Genomic DNA, 20766 nt, shown 5'->3' with positions numbered 1-20766 from the left:
CTAAAAAAGAAATCAAAATGATTTTATTGATGTATTCAAGAATTTAACACTGACATCATCCACAAGATCAAGGTCCCAAAAAGGGTTTCTGCAAAGGACCAGACAGAAAATATTGTAGGCCTTGCAGACTACCCAGCTTCTGTTGCAAGTGTTCGATTCAGCTGCTGCAGCAAAAAGCAAGTAAGTTTCACTATGACCCAATAAAACTTTATTAAAAAAAAACAGGCATCAGGTGAGGTTTAAGCTAAGCCACTTACTTTGCAGACTTCCATAATGGACAGAAATTTTTAGACAAAACTGACTTACCCTTAGTGTTGCATATGATGCTTAGACTTATGCTTGGTATTCATAGTTCCATTTAAAATGCTGTGGAGTTGATATAAATTTCTTGCCTGCACTTCTACATGTATGTAAGTTCAAACTATAGGAGAGAAGATGTGTGTTCAAGATAAGACCTTCCTAAAGGTTTTACCTACACTATACATGTGAGCTAAATTAATAGCTTTGAATTCATTTTGTAGATTCTAAATAAAAGCGTATGGCGTTATTAAGACTTACAACTGACCGTGTGTGTGTGTGTGTGTGTGTGTGTGTGTGTGTGTGTGTGTGTAGATCTATACTCTCACACACACAATATACTCATATATGCACACCAGCTATGTTTGGATACAATGGGGTCCACTGGACTATTTCCTGACATTTGGAAGTTCTCTCTTACTGGAGTACTTTAGGACTGAGGAATGGCACCAGGAAATCTCTACCTTTAGTGGTCTAAATTGTCACTTAGTAACAATCCATTCAGGCAGTGGTGTATTTAATAAGTCCTTCCCTTAGATAAGAGCTTTATGCGGCACGATTTATTTGATTTCGGAAAGCCCTGCTAGCTTAAATGTCATTATGTTCATTTTGCAGATAAAGAAGCTGAGGATCGGAGATGGTCAAGTGAAAATGAGGACCCACGGAGGACTGTGATTGTCCTCTTATCACCAAGTCACAGCTTCCCTAAGCATGCTCTCCCCCTAAAGGGCAGCACCCAAGCTGGAAACACAATTCCTAACAGGTTCCTGCAAAGAACTTCCAGAAATGACACTGTGCAATGTGGCACTCTGAGGTCAAGCTTAGGGCACTTAGCCACTAGCAGAATGCAAAAAGGGCGCTCTCTCTCGCTCTCACTCTCGCTCTTGCTCTCTCGCTCCCCCACCCCTGTTCCTATACAGATCAGAGAGAATCTCTGAAAGGAACTCAGGTGTGCAGAGTCCCCTGCAGTCTGGAGCACAGCACCTGACCTCCTGACAGACAAGCCTCTATTCTGGGGTCATTCCTCTATCCCCCAAGCCATTTGTTCTGCTTCCAAATTGGCTGTACCCCCTCCTCCTTGTCAAGAAGGTGTATCCACCTGTGGGTCTTTGCTGGGATTTGGGGAATTCACTTTTCTTTCATGTGATGCCTCTGTGCTCATAATAAATTTATGAATCTTTCCCCTATTAATCTGTCTACTGTCAGTTTATTTCCCACTCAAGTACTGAACCTCAGAAGGTGGAGGAAAAGTTTTTCCTCTCTCTCACCTGTGTGGTTACTGTTAAAAAATAAACTCTCAAACAGGAATTTGCATCGAACTCTTTCACTGGGTCTAATGGAGCCGTGTGGAAATGTGTATCTTTAGACTATCAACTTGGGGGAACATTCAGGGAAGGCTCTCATTTTATTTGGTTGTTTGGTGTTTCATTTGGGGGTAGGGAGGTGCTTTGGTTTTGGTTTTTTTTTTTAGACAGAATCTTGTCCAGGCTGTTCTGACGAAGTTCATCCCTCAGCCTCTTCCTCTGGAATGCTGGGATCGAAGCTGTGCAGGACTCTGTCAAATTTACTCACTGCGAGGAATTGAACCTATGGCTTCTCGTGGGCTGAATAAGCATGGAGAGATGCCCCCAGAAAAATAATCATTTAAGTGTTTTTCATTTTCAGTCATGCTGAATAAATATAACGACACGGAGATAGAAATAATTTATGTCTAAGAGAAATGATTTTACCTTTTGTGGCGAAAAAAAGATTATTCTTTGATCTGGATTTCAGAGACGAAAAATAGGCAGATGAAATATATGTCAGATAATATTATGAAGTATCAAATGATCTAATTTGGGCATCGTTTGTTGGGAAAAGAAGTAGGTACAGCACAAAATAAATACTATTCTGTCTAATTTTTAAAGACAGGGTTTCTTTCCCATGTATAAATGCTTATGCAAAAAAAATAGGCAGGTTTTTTTCAGAAGAAGGTCAAAATTAATCTGGTTATAGAGTCAGAGTTGGGGATTACAAGTGTTCATCATACAAGCTGCTTGTCCATCTTCTCTAAACTTTAATAATGAATATACTTCACTCGTTTAACAAAATAATCAGAGCCAATAGGATTAGGAATGACCTAACATTTTCTCGGAAATTTTATTCTAGCTTCATTTCTATTGCTATGATAAAATACCGTGACCAAGAGGCAAAAGGAAGGGTACCATGGTTAAAAGCACATACTGTTCTTGCAGAGGACCTGAGTTCAGTTCCCAGCATCCACCTGTAACTGCAACTCCCATGAACCCAAATATGCCCTCTTCTGGCCTCAGTGTGTACCTGCATTCATGTGCACATACACACAGCCATACATGTGCACACCTCAATAAAAATAAAATCTAAAAATAAAACAGTATTATGAGAAAGGCAACTTTAGGGAGAGTAGCTTTCTTTAGTCACACCACACCTACAGTCAAGGGCAGAGAGAATAAACAGGTTTTTGCTTCCTTGCTGCCAGGGAGCTATTTGTACGGTTTAGGGTCCAGCCCATGAAATGGTGTTAGCCACAATGGGCTTGGTTTTCTTACATCAGTTAACAATCAAGACAATCCCCTATAGACAAGGCCACAGGCCAATTGGATGACAGGCCTACATTAAGATTCTCTTCCCTGAGGTTTCTAACTCGTGTCAGGCTGACAGCTAAAACTAACAAGAATAAATGTATTGGCCTTTCTTCAGTCATTTTATAAATGTACAAATCCTTCTTCAGTAATTGCTCCACTGTGCTACTGGTTAATCAGCTTCCTTGGCCTAGAACACAACTCAGAATTAGAAAGAAAGAAAGAAAGAAAGAAAGAAAGAAAGAAAGAAAGAAAGAAAGAAAGAAAGAAAGACTATTCTTAAGTAACTCAAGCAAATATAGCGAACCAAATACTCAAGTGCACATGTTCAAAGAGGACCTTGAGAGCAACTATTGTTTAATGGGAAATCCTGATAACCCAGGATCACTGCTTGTCAGGTCAGACTGTGGAAAGCAATGAAGATGGGATGTCTGTTAGGCAGTAAGATTGGCCAGCACATCCTTCTATCTGTCCTCTACATGGGACATACATACTCCTGTCTGGGTAGAACTGAGGCAGAACAGTGGTAGTCTCAGGCAGCCAAGACAATTTCATTTTAACCCTGCCTGCCTTCCACATTAATTATGTAACATGCCCAAGCCAGTAAGCACTTTGAAGTCCGTTGGCTTTGGATATTGGTTCAGAAACTGCCCAATAAGTTCTTCTCAGGATTTCCAAACAAAGGTGCTCTTTTCTGACAGCAAACTAGGCAGCATGGGTACTGGGATGTGATATGAAGATGCTATTAGTTTTAGCATCACCACACAGAACTGAAGAAGGGTAAACCCACCCATCAGTCATAAGATGAAGCAGAGCCTTGGCTAAGCCTCATCAGAAGCTGCTAATGCCATGGGGTTTTCAGTTACCATAGAATAAAATCTAGATAGCTTGTTTGGCCAGGCATTGGTGGCAAAAGCCTTTAATCCCAGCACTTGGGAGGCAGAGGTAGCCTCTGAGTTCAAGGGCAGCCTGGTCTACAGTTTGAGTTCTAGTACAGCCAGGTCTACACAGTGAAGCCCTGTCTCTAAAAACAAGCAAACAGCAACAACAGAAAAGATAGCTTGTTTGTAGACTTATGCTAACCGTTCAACCCATTGCCTTAGAGAGTCAGTTTACCGTTCTACAGGTACTTCTAAACCCATTCCGGTTTGACAAATATAATAGGTTGCTTCATGATAGCTGATGTGATATAAATGTGGGCTCCAGGCGCTTAGGAGTGACCAACACATTCACAAAGATAAGTGAGAGAGCTTAGCATATAGTAATGTTCAATGTATAAGGTAAGGACAGAAATGGGGGTTATATTTATTTCTTTGTGTGGACAAGATATGCCACTCCATGTGCCCAAGTCAGAGGATAAGTTGGGAGAAGTGTTTTCTCCTCCTATCACCTGTAGATTCCAGGTATCAACCCCAAGTGGTCAAGGACGACAGCAAAAGCCCTTCTCTTCCAAGCCATCTCAATGGCACCCAAATATTCCCAGCGCTAAGAGACCATTTCAAGCAAGACATACTATCAAGCCATTCCACACATAGTGATGAGGCAGGAGGGTCCTACACTGAAGCATCACTGATAATAAGTTCTCAAGACAGTGGTTGTCAACCTGTGGGTCACAGCCCCTTTGGCAAGCCTCTGTCTCCAAAAAATATTTACATCATGATTTATAACAGTAGCAAAATCACAATTGTGAAGTATCGACAAAAAAATAATAATAATTTAATGGTTGAAGGTTACCACCGCAGGAAGAACAGTATTAAATGGTAGCAGAGCTAGAAAGGTTGATAACCACTGCTCTTAAGGAATCGCAGCCATGAAACAAATACGCGTGGTATTATCTGGTCAGCTGTCTTAGAGAAAGGTAAATAAATTCTGTAATTCCTCGTTGATTTAAACCTTGACTTGATACAGTATTCCTGGGAAGCACAAAAGAACATTGCTTAATTTTGTGCACTCGTTGTACTAACTACATTTCGCATTGCTGTGATAATCTGACCAAACCACTTAAGGAGGAAAGGGTTTCGTCTGGCTTACAGTTTAAAGGTGCATTCCCTCATGGTAGGTTAGTAAGTGTGACAAGAGCTGAGGTAGCTGGTCATACATTGTGTCCTTATTCAGGAAGAAGAGGGTGATGAAGGCTCTCCCGGTAGCCAGCTAGCTTCCTCCTGTGTAGACAGCCCAGGAAATGGTGCCGCCTGAGTCACCCAATCAAACAATCCCTCCTGGGCATGCGCAGAGGTTAACTTAGGCTAAATAACCTCTCAAGGATGTCTTTGTCTCCTGTGTGATTCTAGACCTTGTCAAGTTGACAGTCAGCACCAACTGTCACACCCAGAATTTAGCCAATAACATTGTTCCGTAACAGATGCCCAATACTACGAAATCAATAGCCATTCTGCTGATGGCAGTTTGGCATTCTGCTGCGCTCAGATAATAACGGCTTGGTCAACAAAACAGTAGGAAATTTAGTGTCTTTGACTTAAAATGTGTTAAAGTTATGAATACATTCCAAAAAGAAATGTGCTAGAATGCTTAAATCTTTCAGTATTAAATAATCAAATAAGTAAATGAAAAAAATTTAAAAACCAACCAAATGACAAAAAGCCCAGGAGTGAGAAGGACAACTTGGTCATAAATTGCCTGCCATGCAAGTGTGGGGACCTGAGTTTGGATCCCTGGAATCTACAGTAAAACTCTGGGCACAATTGCACATGTCTGTAACCCTAACGTGGGGCTTAGGGATAGAGAAGTGTAGACAATCCTCGCTGACCAGTCAGTCTGGCCAACTGGTGAGCACTGGGTTCACTGAAAGATCCTTCTGTATCAACCAAAAATGAGGTGGAGAGCAACCGAGTAAAGACATCAGACACCAGTCGCTGACCTCCACACATACACACACTAGGCAACATAACATGTTAGTTTAAAACTTAAATAAAAAAGCAAAAGCTCAACTCTCCCAATGGCTAATTAAGGTCACAAATAACAGAAAACACCTCTAACATGTAAGGAAAATGACATCTTTGAAGGCTATCGATGGATTATACAGGACAGCAGTGTTTTTAGCTTTAGAAGCTAAAACAGAAGCACACGTGCCCAGCAGCAATTAGTCCTGCACAGAGCTCCACCCTGATCAAGAAGCACACAAGCTACTTCAAGATGTGCGTGATCCCAGAGGTCATATCAACCATAATGACTTTACAAGGGACTTGAGGAATTTCGACCTTTGCTATATAAATTCTTAGCAAGCTAAGGGGGCTCTTTCACTCTGAAATATAAACATGTGCTCAGGAGGAATGTGCCAGGGCATAATTCACTGTCCCCAAGGGGTGTTCTCTTGACACAGTGTAGAAGAAAACAAAAAGCTTTAGAGATGCCCTAAAATAAATCTTGTTTACAGAGAAGAGACTGGCATCTTCGCTACAACTCAGGCTGGCGAATTCTGTAATGCAGGGCGTCCTCCGAGCTCTGGAGCAGCACTCCCAGGGCCCTTTTGACAGGAACTGCATGTTGGCCACGTGAAACCGAGACGGAGGAAGAATGAATGGATTATTTATGGGTCAGATAGAAACAGCCTTGGGACGGATCCTGAGTGTAGACAATCCTGTATCGGGGCTCCTCCTGTGCTCCTCTGGCAAGGAAGCAATTTCCTTTGAATTTCTCAAGGACAGATGTACGGGACACATCTCATTGCTGCTGACAATACAACTGCTGGGAAAAGAGTGAAAATTCGGGTAACCTCTGAGATGGTATTACCCTCATTGAAAGGCAACAGCCAAGCTGTATTAGGACGGTTCTTAAAGATGGAATGAACCCGACCGTGAGTCACTCTTGGCCCCATCAACGGCGCCATCACTCACCACTTGCTTCTGCTGACCGCTGCTCTGGAGGTCTTCACTGACCTTGCTCCAGGCATCTACAGGAAGCTAGGCACCATGCCTAGAGCTGGGATTTCAGGACACAGCAGCGTTTTGCTAAAATATAACATGTCTAAGGCCCTTCATGCCAGTTATGCCCCGGTAGATTTGGATGTCTGGGTGTGCATGCTGCTATCCTCAAGGGGTAGACGGAGAGCATTATCTTGCCTCAGAACTTATGCACATGGAACAAATTAAGTTGGAGTAGCTATTTTTTTGTGAAGATAGGACAATAAACAAATATATCAGAAATTTAAGCATTAGCATACCCAGAAAATTTTCTTGGAATATCTGTTGAAATATCTCCTAACAAATAATAGGACTTATATGCAGAAAAACGTGTAACCATATACAGTCAAAAGAGTAAAGGGGTGGATAATAAGATACCAAACATGAGGTCACAGAACAAAGAGAAAAGCATTCTGAGGTAGTCCCTAGCTTCATGACCACATTTGCTTATTTCAGAAAGGTTTCTCATATGCACTCGACTTGAGCCCCACTCCATGTCCTGGGATGGACGACAGGTGTGGCTCCCCCCGCCCTGGGATAGATTACAGGAGTCGCTTCACTCAGCAGAAAAGGGAAACACTCAGAGAAACCAATTGACTTGCTCAAATAGTGTATGTCCTGGTTACTCTCAAACCTTAGCTCAACCACATTTACTTAAGCCAAATTTGGAATGTAGGGGAAGAGACTTAAAATCTGAACTCCAAATCCATCAGCTAAGACGGCCCCTGAGCAGCCAAGTGCTGCTGTTTCCAGAAACACGCACATAAATGACGCTGTCGCCTCATACCTGCAGAGGAGCTGCCACGAAGAATCTCCCAAAGTGCCTCTGCTCACGTCACTTCCCGTGGCCTTACAGCATCCCTAGAAAGTACTCAGCATAAACAGAACGCTCCCCATTAGTCTCTGCTTTGAATGAGGATGTCCCCCACAGTCTCAGGCATTGGAAAATTCGGTCTCCAGTTGGTGGCGCTGTTTAGGTGTGTTTAGGAAGTGTGGCTCTGCTGGACGAAGTATGACGCTAGGGGTGGGCTTTGAAAGTTTAAAGATTCATGCCTGCTGCCTCCACTCTGCCGTCTCTAAATCTCTGGAACCATCAGCACAAATAAATTCTTTCTTCTCTAAGTTAGCCTGCCCAGGGGGTGCATGGCCACATGTGTACAACAAGTGTGTTTGGAGGCCAGATTATCAACACACCGGGTGTTTTCCTCAAGCATTTTCGGCTTTAGGAGAGTCTCACTGAACCTAGAACTTACCAATCAGCTAGGTTATCAGGACTCTAAGTCCCTGGGATCCTTCCGTCAGCATTTTCCCAGTGATGGTGGTGTTACAGGCACAGGCCGCCACAGCTGGTTTTTTTATGTGGGTGCTAGAGAGCTCATGCTTGTACGACATCTCTTCAGCTCAAATCTCCTCATCTTTGAAGAGAAGAAACCAAGAGGTCTAGATGCCTAGTCCCATGCCCAGGACCTTGTAAAAAGGAGACAGTTACTAGATGCTTGATGGGGTGGTGGCCTTCGATTCTGTAAGGTATTTACCAGGATGTATCAGTGTTGGCTCCCTGCTGACTTCTCTCTTTTCCGCCCCCATCAGTGTTTACTCCGCGTGCAGCACTGTATGCCAAATGCTCCGGAAAAGACAAACAGGAGAGTGCATCTGCTTTCTAGGAATTCAGACTTTAAGAGAACACTGGCATTGACAATTTACTTGCACTCGAATACCAGGAACAATGAGATGTGCAGAGGTTCGAACCAATTCAGCACAAGGGAACAATGAATAGAAACGGCAGAGAAGGAGTCAGAAATAGCTACGGATGCCCTCATTTGCCGAGAACAGTCCCAGTCTGGGCCTGTTTTCCCTTCAGTGGCTCTTTGACTCCCCCAGTGTCCCGATTTACATCATGAATTGTAGGATCAGCTTGTCAGGACAGCGGTGACGTACAGTCGGGTGGATGAGGTTTATTTTGATGGGTGGAGATTTAAGCAGAGACTATTAATAGAGGAGAATACAGCAGCCAAAGAGGCACCCACCACCCGCACTGCAAGTTAAACATGGTGGACAGTCAGCAAAGCCAATTGCCACTGGTTCTCCATCCTGTAAGTCAGCGGTTCTCAGCCTTCGTAATGTTGGGACCCTCTTGATACAGTTCCTCGTGTTGCATTGACGACCGACAATAAAATTATTTTGTTGTTACTTTATAACAGTAAAGTTTGCTGTGGGTATGAATTGTAAAGAAAATATCTGAGTTTTCTGATGGTTGTAGGCAACCCCTGTGAAAGGTTCTTTCAACCATGACAGGGGGTTGTGACCCACAGGTTGAGAACTTCTGCTATAACTGCATACTTCCGCATCGAGGTCAGATGTCTACGTTCCCCAGGGAGCCAAAAGCATGTCATTGGTTTTTAAACTGTGTCCCAGGGAGCCCTAAAAGTTCCACAGGGGACCACGAGGGCAGAGTAACTCACTGCCCCACAGTATAATCTCAGAGCACCACGTTGTATTTTTTTTTGAAAGATTCTTCGCAGTGCCTGAAACCCATCAAGGCAGAAAAGCTTTTTCCGCACTGCTCAAGAAACTAAGGGTAAGAGACACACATTCGTGGAGAAATTAAGTTAAATTCGAATTTATTGGGGCTGGTAACTTTTTTCCTCTCTCAGAGCAGGTATGATAAAGAGAAGAGAACACAAGAAAATGACAGATGAGTGGACCTGGCTGAGGGTGGGACTTGGTGTTGCTCAGTGGTAAAGTAAGTGCCTAGCATGGGCAAGATCCCGGGTCCCATGGGAAGATAGAGGAACACACATAAGAACAAAGGAATGGCTTCATAAATGGGGCTGGAGACATAAAAGGCAAGGCATAATCTCGGCATCATGCATGCCTGCATGCATGTGTGGATGGCCAGACACACACACACACACACACACACACACACACACACACACACACACACACACAGAAGCCTGCAATCCAAGAATGTGCTTAGCGGCCACACAATGCAACCAAGGATGGCTGAGGGATGACAAGCTATAAATACAGACACACCCACCACCAGGCAGACTGGGAGCCACAGGCACAGCTGCTCAAGACCTTGGCTGGCCCTGGTTAAGCAGAGCCTGCAGGGGGACAAACGGTGGGAAGAAAGGAAGCATGTTAAAGACAGACCCTGTAAAGCCATTGCCGTGAGACACCAGGAACGGGAGCAGCGGGAAAAGCAGATCTTTCTCCAGAAACAACTTTCAGTTCCTACACGCGTGAAGAGTCCCTTTCACGTAAGGAAAGTCTACACACAGAGGAATAACTTGTCGGAAAGTGTGATATTCCTACACCCAGAGGCTGTGCTGCAATTCCAAGTGTGGGGTACTGGGCCAGAAATGATGTTTACCAACCTCCAAATCAGGTCTTAGGCCAAGAGACTCAAAAGAAGGATGGACACAGAAGTGAATCCCCCTCCAAGCCTTTGCATATAATTAGTAAACTGAAAGAAAAAGCCCTTTTTCTCCCCAGAAGAGACCTGTACCTCACAACTAAAGCTTAAAAAGTTACATATTACAGGAAGAAATGTCAATCGTTGTGTTGCAGATGTTGGATAAAGTCTGCCTCTTCTTGATCTAACTTCATGATGGCTCAGACATCTCATCTGTGTGACCGAATATGAACTTGAATGCCATTCTTTCTTTGGGCACCTTCAAATATGAAACCCAAAGTAGGCATTTAATACATACATGAAGATGAACGGACTTGGGGAATAGTTTTCCCAGCGCAAAGCACAGCATGACTCTGCACCTTAACAGTACAGAGCAAGTCTGACTCAACGTTCTGTCTCATTTGTTTCACAGCACTGCCCACAAACGGGGATCTTCTCTATCTTCCTCGGTGTTTTAAGTCTACACGTAACATTTAGAGTAAAAACCAAACCTTACACATCACTAATGCTCTGGAAACTGGCTGCTTAAACTGAAAATGTTACCAAACCACACACATTCATAAGAAAATCACATTTTAAACCAGTAAGAGTCATCCCATTTGTGAACTAAACTTGCTTTTTTATTATTTTTTAATTTTACAAAGCATTATTGACATACAAGAAACAATTAAAACTTAAAACACAGAACTTATGGAACTGGAGAGATAGCCCAGCGGGGTCAGTTCCCAGCTCCCACATGACAGCTCACAAAATATAGAATTAATAAGCTGATTTCACCTGTGCCCAATAAGTCACTTCCACAATCAAGATATCCACATGTAAAAGACATGATTCATCTTAAACATTTCCCATTTTAAAAAAAAAAAGCTCATCTCTTCAGTCACACACGTCTTTATACCAGCCATTGCTGCTCCTGGAAGGAACCTGCTTTAATATTAATGTTTTTAGGAATTACCTTGCCCTGAGTATTTACTGATGGAGAGGGCTATATTCCCTTTATTCAAAATAATTATCCTTGAGACATACCCATGCTGCATCATGTATCAATAGGTCATTTCTGTTCATTGATAAGAGCTAGTTGTTATCTGTACATATTTCTGTTTATTGACCTGCTATTGAAACATGTTTGGGCTATTTGTAATTTTGACTATAAAAATGAAGTTCAGACCAGGAAGATGCCTCAGGGAAAGGCATTCACTCACGGCCTTGCCTGAGGAACTCAGCTTTCATCTACACGGTGAAAAGAGAGAACTGACTCCTATAGAGTGCCCTCTAACCTCCACATGTGTACTGTAGTGAACATGTACACACACACACACACACACACACACACACACAAAACAAATACATCAATAAATAAATAAACGGATGGATGGATGGACAGATGGAAGGATGGACAGATTTAAAGCCCATGTGAGCATGTGTGTTCAAATACACACACACACACACACACACACACACACACACACACACACACACACACCAGGCTTTTTTCTCACCTGTAAATCCTAGAAGTGGAATGCCTTGACCATTTGGCGTATGAAGTTTTAAGAAACTGCCCAGTTGTTTTCTACAGTAGTTGGCCTATTTTCTACTCACAGCATGAACTCTATGACCCACAACCTTGACAACACTTGGGATAGTCAGTCATTGATTTTAACAATTCTAGTACATATATATATGTATGGGTACCTCTTTGTGGGTTTAATTTGTACTTCCCTAATGGTTTACAATGTCAGGAATCTCTTATTAGATTCTGGTCTGATCCCAGGTCACAACAGAGCAGTCCTGTTCTCTTACAGAAGTATCGATGCTACAGGCTTTAGGTTAGGTCTAGACATCCTCTCATATGATACTGATATCATTGTCTTCATATGATATACAGTGTGGAGTTGAACTCATATTGTACATACAGAACTACAATATTTTTCAGCATCATTTGCTCAAATGAACATTCTTTACCCACTGAATTCACTTTGCACTTTTATCTTAAAAATTAAGAATCTGGCCATAAATGCTATCTCCTTTTGGACACTCCATCATGCCCTATGCATCTGTCCCTCCTAAATCCAGCACCACTCCATCCTTGACTACTGAAGCTTTGTATTAAATGCCAGAATCAGTGGCAGTTAGTCACCCGCCTGTGATTTTTCTTTTTCTCCTTGTTTAGGCTATTTGAAGTTTGCTGTATTTCCTTATGAACTTGGAAGCTTGTTGGCGTTTGGTCAGAATTATGTTAATCTCTAGATCAAACAGTACAATCCAGAATGTCTACTCTAATCCTTTCCTCTCTTTGGGCCAACCATTCTCAGAGGATGGAGGTGAAGCCAGCACCTGAGGAGGCCAGAGAACAGAGGCTGAGAGGAAACAAGAGTAGAGTGTCCTTATTAGCTAATTTCCTGTTGCGTTTATTTTGGCTTACAGTTCAAGGGGAACAGAGTCCACATCAAAGACAAAGATGAGCTTCATGATCACCTTTTCATCCACGCACAGGAAGCTGAGGGCAAGGACAGGAAGTGGGGAAAAGCTGTAGACCCTCAAAGCCCGCCCCTGTGACGTACTTCCTCTAGCAAGGCTTCCTCTCATAAAGGTTCCAGAACCTTCCCAAACATGCCTGCTAACTGGGGCTAAGTATGAACCTCCTGAAACTGTGGGGGATGCTTCTCCCTCTAACTGCCACAGTGACCGCCCACACACATGGCTCCATGTGGTGAGAGGCCAGTTCCTGGCCGCCTTTCTTTGCTTTCTTCTCCTGAGCTTCCCCTTCCTCCACAGAGATCCCGCCAGTCTCTCCTGTTTCCCTTTCCACTATCACAGCCATTAGCTTCCAGCCAGGGTTCAATGTGTCACAACTGTCTCTCTACTGAGGTCCCTGAAGCAAGTCCTCACTTGGGATTTTTGTGACAAATAATCGCAAGTCATCAGAACTAATAATGCTTTCCTGCACCCCTTATTGTCTCCCATTACCCCTGAGAAGGTAACCATGAAGTATTATAACGATGACTGCCCAAAGGGCGGAGGACGACTCCGGATCGCCAGGGAGGAGACCATGATGAAGGAACATGGAGACACAACCTGACCGACGCACGTGCACTTTAAGCAAGAGACTTTTGCAGCAATAGATTTTTCACAATTACTCTTGGTTGTCAGTAGCTCTCCCACCTAAGGTGTTCGAGAATTTATTACAATTTAAAGAAAGCATGGAGCCAGGGAAATAGCTCAGTTGATAAAGTGCTTGTCGCATAAGCAAGAGGACGTGAGTTCCACCCACAACCCTAATATTGAAAAAGATTAAAAAAAATAAACAAAAAAAAAAAAAAAACAAACAAAACCCTGCACCTCTGTTATCCTCGTACAGGGAGGTGGACACAGGAAGACCCCTGGGGCTTGCCGGCCAGTGAGTCTAAATCAACTCAGTGAGGTCTCAAAGCAAGACCCTGGCTTAGAAACTAAGGTGGGGGGGGGGGGGCTTGAAAACACACCGAACATCAACCTAGGTGACAGAGACATGGTGACATCTTTAATCCCATGTCTACTGGCACCAAACACAAAACACCCTCTCCTAATACCTCACATCCCGAGGTGCATAAAACTGTAATTCATAAAACAAGAACTGTTGTTTATTAAAAAAAGAAAATCTAAGAAATTAAAAGGTGTATACTCTCCACATTTATACTTTCATGTTTTATTTCCATAGAAAAAAAGAGAAAGAATGAAGAAGCCAGTGGGGAGGGGTCCTCAGGCACCTTTAGTGTCCTCTCCTTACTGCAGGTTCTTCGCCTGCCACCAGATGGTACCTTGGGTTATGATATGGGTTTACCCCAAATTCAAATAAGTAAAAACAGAAATGATGCAAGCAATCCACACATCCTGGGGAAGTTTATCGTTTAACATTAACATGCATAAATTATTAACCAGCTCTTTTGGTTGGCTGGTTGGTTGGTTGGTTGGTTGGTTTTTGGTTGGTTGGCTGGTTAGTTGGTTGGCTGGTTAGTTGGTTTTTGGTTGGTTGGTTGGTTGGTTGGTTGGCTGGTTGGTTGGCTGGTTGGTTGGCTGGTTGGTTGGTTGGTTGGTTGGCTGGTTGGTTGGCTGGTTGGTTGGTTGGCTGGTTGGTTGGTTGGCTGGTTGGTTGGCTGGCTGGTTGGTTGGTTGGTTTTTGGTTGGTTGGTTGGTTGGTTGGTTGGTTGGTTGGTTGGTTGGTTGGTTGGCTGGTTGGTTGGTTGGTTGGCTGGTTGGTTGGTTGGTTGGTTTTTGGTTGGTTGGTTGGTTGGTTGGTTGGTTGGTTGGCTGGTTGGTTGGTTGGCTGGCTGGCTGGTTGGTTAGTTGGCTGGTTGAGTTTTCATCACAGGGTTTCTTTCTGTAGCGCTGGCTGTCCTGGAACTTGCTCTGTAGATCAGACTGGCCTCAAGCTCAGAGATTTGCTTCCCAAGTGCTATGATTTAAGGTGTGCACCAGCACCACCCAGCTTACTAACCAGCTCTTGGTGCTCCCGTGTAACAGTATACTTTCACCTGAATTTCCAAATACCCTTTTACAGGTTTTGATTTTTAAGTTATTTTTAAGATGTACGTTTACCTCAGAAACCAATGGTCTTCAGATCCCCTGGATAGTCGTGAGTCACCATGTAAATGCTAAGACGGGAAATCCAACCTCTTCGAGGTCAGCTCATGCCCTTAACCTCTGAGCCGTCTCTCCAGCCTAAATTCCAAAACATTCTTAATGGTGAGAGTCTTTTTCTTGTATGTTTGCTCCCTTGTTTATTTTAGTTTAGTTGTAATGCTTTTCGGGGGGTAGTATTTGGCTTTGTTTTTTCTTCAGAATTCTGCAGTTTCGTTGTTTGAATATGGTCTGGTTTGGCATGAGTTTATGGTTTCGTTTTTGTCTGGTGCTCCCAACAGAAAGAACCAAGGGTGCAGTCGCAGGGATCCTGGTTGTGCAGTGAATGTCACGTGGTCAGGCTCCTCCCCTAGCACTGTTCCGCTCTCCATCGAGCAATGAACCTTAAATGTTCGAGGGTCCTCCATCCAGCAGTACACATCACCTGTTCAGGCTCCTCTCAGAGCAGTGTCCAGCTCTCCATTGAGCAGTGTACATCACGTGTTCGGGGCCTTCCAACCAACAGCACATATCATCTGTTCAGAGTTCTCCGTCCAGCAGTGAACATTATGGGTTCGGTCTCCTCCATTGAGCAGCGTACATCATCAATTCCGGCTCCTTCATCAGGAAGCATGCATCTCCCGTTACGTCTTCCTAACGACCAGTTACTTCCTGCCCCGGAGGCCTCACTCCTGACGAGTCCCCAGACACTGTTCCTAATGCAGCTTAGTTTGTAGACTTTAGGTGTTCTCTGTCAACTGTGCTCTTTATTATAAGGACAATGGTTTTAAAATGTCCTATTTTAAAATGCTGAAAAGTATAGAGAAAAAACAAAGTGCATACCCTAGTCCACAGCCCACAGACATCAACGCTGTGAGAGGCTGCTGCAATTTCCCTCCACTCTTATGTTCTACATTTTCACCCTCTTTGGTATTGTTGCTGTTGTTGTTTCGGTTTTGGTCTGGAGAATTTATTTCTCGTTTGTTTTCTACCTCGCTATTTTGATGTCATGGTTATTTTATTCTCTATCCACTTCTCTACAAAGTTTTTCTGAATGAGGTTAAAATGTTTCCTTTGGGGGCTGCCCTTAGAGAGGACTTAATTAAAACTTACCCTGGGCCTTTAGATCAACTATACCTCTAACCCCAGTGCACGTGAGGTCCACGAGAGCGCACATGAGGTCCATGTGAGCGCACATGAGGTCCACGCGAGTACACATAGTCCGCTCGAGTGCACATGATCCATGCGAGTGCACGTGGTCCATGTGAGCTCTCGTCTCCACTGCAGCTGCCTCATGAGCTTTCCAACAGTGAGGACTTTTTCTTTCTGCTTACCTGGCCATAGCTGCATACATGCCAGATTGCATCTAGTGCTGCTGTATGCACAACGGTGCATTTTAAAAAGATCGTCTTGCAGGTAAATATTACAGAGGAAAACAACTGCCCACAAGTCTTGGAAACCGGTGGTCTTTTTCCTTCCCACTACAGAATTATCTCCATATCTTATCTTCTGATACATTGATTTCTAATGAGTACTGAGATGCTCTCTGACAGAATCTCTGAGAGATTGTCTTCCAAAGCCTTCTCAGAGACACAGCCTAGTCTGCCCGGAGAAGAAAATAGCCTGGTGAGGGACCCAGTGGCCTGAGAGACAGAAAAGGAACCAGAGAGAACACTGGGAAAACCCCAGCCTGGGTGGCGCACTGCAAGGGCAGCCGGCAAAGCTGGGTCCCCACTGTACTTGCCCAACCGTCTCTGTGTAGGCAGTAAACATGAGGGTCTCCCTCTATAGCTGTGGAAATCAAGTGCTGCCATCCATCAAGCCATCCTTCCTGTCACCCGTCCATCCCTTCAATAAATATTTACCAAAGCTTTGTGTATGCAGCGTGCTTTGCTAGACGGTAAGACTGCAAAGCCTTACAACACCAGAGACCAACCTCTGGGACGTGTAGGTCATACAACCAGCTGCTTGCACTTACTCTGCCCTGACCCCCAAAGGCTGAGTCCCTGTTTATTTTTGGAACTCACTAAAATCTCTGAGGGGAAGGCAGTTCAGGGATCCTTTGGTTGTGGGCCACAGAAAGAAAACTTCCTTTTTCTACCTCAGGGATGGAGTGTTTTCTCTGGTTGTGTTGAGCTACGTGCTTCTATTTCCTGTCAGCCACTCTACTAGGAACTTACAGAGAACCATGACCAAAGAGTTCAATGATTAACTCCTTAAGACTGAACACAGAGCGGCAGAGCTGTACTGTGTAGAAGGGTGTGGGCTCCTGCACGGGCACACACACACACACACACACACACACACACACACACACACAATCACACACCACACACACACACAATCACACACCACACACACACACATACACACACACAACCACACCACACACACACACATACACACACACAACCACACACCACACACACACATACACACCACACACATACATACACACACACACAACCACACACCACACACACACACATACACACACACAACCACACACCACACACACACACACGCATACACACACACACAACCACACACCACACACACACACACATACATACACACACACAACCACACACCACACACACACACACATACACACACACATACACACACACACACACACACACACACCCCAGAAAACGACAACGAAACCCATCTGATTGTTAAAGCTTAAAATCAAAATATTGCACACGACTAGAAACATATTTGAATAGACTAAATTTTTAGTGTAGTCACATCATAAATGTATTTGGGGTTGAATATTTACTTGGTTTTTTTTTTTTTAGAGACTTTTTTTATATGTCTGTCTACATGGGTGTATGCCACATGTACAAGGGAAGGTGCCTGAGGAGGCCAGAAGAGGGCACCTGATTCTCTCATAGCTGGGGTTACAGGAGGGTGTGAGCCACTCAGTGGATTTGCTGGGATTCAAACCTGGGTCTTCGGGAAAACCAGGAAGCACTCCTAACCACTGAGCCACGCATCCAGCCCAGAATGGTTCTATGCCATTGCATCAGCTTTTAGTGCTGCCAGTGGAGACATCTGCAGCTGCATCACGACATGGGACGATGTGGCTTCTGCAGCCTATATACATACATATATGAGTAATTTTTTAAGAACTCTCTTAATTCAGTTGTTTCTACTCCAGTAATATATTTTACTGATAAGTCCCAATGCTGTAAGACTCTCCCCACTTTGCTCATGTGGTGTTTACAGCAGCCAGTGGGTTAAGAAGTCATATATCCCAGAAGCGAGCCAGGAGCACCCGAGGAAACCCTGAGCTACGTTCCCATCGTCCTAAAAAAAATTGTATTTTTTACATTCCTCCATACCACTGCTTTAAAAACCAGTTTTTAAATTAATTAGTTAGCAGCATTTGTGGAGAACATTTATTACAGGATTTTAATAATTGTTACTTATTGCCACCGCCAAGATAACACTGGGGACTAAATCACCGTGAAGCTGGCAACGGGATTCTGCGGCAACCCTCATATTATAAACATGGACTCTTGGGCTTAAATATTAAACAGGTTTACATAAAATTTAATCAAGGCCAAGCAGTGAATCTAGCGTAAAGTTAGTGCATTTCCTACCACTGAACGGATCCCGCAGCCCCAAAGCAACGTTGCTTTGACGTCTCCGTCTACTTGAGGATACAAGTTCTTCAGAAGTGGTTACTGATGGGCACCGGTCACACAGACCACAGCCTTAGCGCTCCCTACTGCTGGCAACAGCGTCAGCCTTCCTACTCCTGTGCCTTCTGTGGTGTGTATTTTAAAGCACCCCCAAGTTCTCCAGGTGTGAACTATTTCCCATCTTTAATCTCTTCTTATTCACAATAAAAACAAATAGAAAAAAATCTCCCCTCAACTCACTTATCCACGTTTCCCTAAAACCCCAGAACCACAGTTTCTGCACAGAAATAAAAGCCATCACCCATTATAAGAGCATCGCTGTAAGGAAATAAGTTTCTGCCAGTAACATTGCCCAGAAAAGTCAACCTCAGGGTAAGAAGAAAATATTTCCTGATCCAATCCAGCCCGGGAAGCACACCCTGCCTTATGTTACCTAGCAGAAAGCCTGCGGCTTGCATATGAAAGGCTGGAGATTACAGTTAGCATGGCTTTTGAAAATCGAATGGCGAAAAGTTTCCAACTAGGAGATGGACTTTACAACTATAATTTTCTCTCTTTGGTTTATCAAACTGTATTCATCTATTTCCCAGCTCCCTTCCATCATAAATATTAAAAGGAGGCCGTTATGTCAGGATTTCACCAAACTTTCTGAAAACAGCGGATAAAACGTAAGAATTAAATTGCTTTTTTTTTGTGACTATAAAAATGTCACCAAGGATGGAATGAGTCTATTTATTTGTTTTTACTTAGTTTTAAGTAAGATTAGATTTCAAATCTCTCACCAGAACCCTTCTCCTCAGCCTAAGGTGCCTAACAGAAAGGAGACTAGATTCCATATCATATTAAAGACAGGAGCCCTCAAGGTGGGCAGAGCCTTGAAGGAAATAAATGAAAAACAAGATCTACATTGGGAGCCCAGTGACCAAACGATGTCTTCCCACTGCTCTTTCACACCATGGCTCTGTGATTATGATGAAGATTCTAATCCAGCAGCTCACGACCTTCCTAATGCTACGCCACCCTTTACTACAGCCCCTCATGTCATGGTGACCCCCAACCAGGAAATGCAACTTTGCTACTGCCATGAGCAAAATTACATAATGTAGATATCTGTGTTTTCTGATGGTCTTACGCGACCCCTGTGAAAGGGTCACAGCCCCCAAATAGGTCACAATGCACAGGTTGAGCTCTGATCTCAAAGTTCTTCATAAACAGATACCCAGCCACAGTGTGTCAGATAACATAATGGGTTTGTGCTTAACGAGTATCTGGTGAAGGAAAAGAAGACTCAAGAGAACAAATGCCAACATTTTGAGTCCGGGTCCACAATGAGCAGTAGCTTGGCCATGCCCTCAACTGCAGTCCACCTGAGCTAACACAGCTAACACCACCCCAACTACGAAATCAAAATACTAAACACGCCTCAGCTCTCTCCTCCACTCTGTTGTTTTTATCACTGTGGGTCATTCCCAGGGGACACATCTCTGAACTTCAGGATCCTGTTCCTGTGTCTTTACCCACATGTTTAATACCCTGACTTCTTCCTCCTCCTGACATCTAAACACAGTCAGACACCTCTCACTGACAAGGTCTCCCTGCAGTAGCATGAATAGCCACCTTACAGAAGATGACACCAAATCTCTTCTCTTTCGGCCTACAGATCTGATTCCAGGCACCGCCTTACACTCTCCGCCGTGGGTGGATAGCTTACTGTGACCTCAAATGCAGCGAGGCAACCCCATGCGTGTGGGCCACCCCCCACCCTCCTGCCCTCTCTGTTCCTATTAAGGTCCCAGACACACAAGCTAAGAATGCATAGCTTCAGTTCTCTCATCGACCCATATGGCACCCACCGCCCAGAGCGCACTGTCAACCCCTCTGACTCCACCGTGCCAACCCGTTGTTACAAATGAGCTGCATTATTTGGGTTTGTTTGCTTTGGTTTGACGGTTTTACTTTTTCGGTCTCTAAAATTTCGACACTGAGATTTTACTTCTCAGACAGCTAACTGTGACGCACTTGCCTACTACACGCCTTACATCTTGCTTCCTGTCTTTGACCCAGGTTCTTCTCTCCGCCTTGTACGCCTTCCGCAAATCTCCATGGATTCTCCTCCTGCCAGTCTTTAGGAATATATGTCAGATAGGACTTCCCCACAGGATTGGAGCTGCTGTTTCTCCCATGGCCACTTTCCCATCAGTATATGACGATACGTCATACATTGTACATATATAACATACCTGCTAGGCCACCTCATGCTGGCCTGAACACTTTGTGAAGGT

The 20766-nt window shown here is 43.9% G+C and overlaps 1 protein-coding gene and 2 long non-coding RNA genes across 4 annotated transcripts in view; 1 reads left to right on the top strand and 2 right to left on the bottom strand.

Annotated features, from left to right (window-relative positions):
- The window catches only part of LOC134479879 (uncharacterized), a 64186-nt gene extending 50915 nt beyond the window's left edge, over positions 1–13271 (bottom strand). Inside the window, exon 1 of the long non-coding RNA XR_010053722.1 lies at positions 4929–13271. This is a non-coding gene — a long non-coding RNA (uncharacterized LOC134479879). The remainder of the gene's footprint in view (positions 1–4928) is intronic.
- The window catches only part of Grip1 (glutamate receptor interacting protein 1), a 657377-nt gene that overhangs the window by 601424 nt on the left and 35187 nt on the right, over positions 1–20766 (bottom strand). The gene's annotated exons all lie outside the window — the stretch shown is intronic.
- On the top strand, positions 12829–13569 carry LOC134479880 (uncharacterized). The gene is made up of 2 exons (XR_010053723.1): positions 12829–12948; positions 13216–13569. It is a non-coding gene; the product is annotated as an uncharacterized LOC134479880 (long non-coding RNA).

The sequence above is a fragment of the Rattus norvegicus genome, chromosome 7 (assembly GCF_036323735.1).
Source record: "Rattus norvegicus strain BN/NHsdMcwi chromosome 7, GRCr8, whole genome shotgun sequence".
Classification (NCBI taxonomy): Eukaryota; Metazoa; Chordata; class Mammalia; order Rodentia; family Muridae; genus Rattus; species Rattus norvegicus.
Note: the sequence above shows the minus strand (reverse complement) of the source record. Positions and strands in the feature narration are given on the sequence as shown.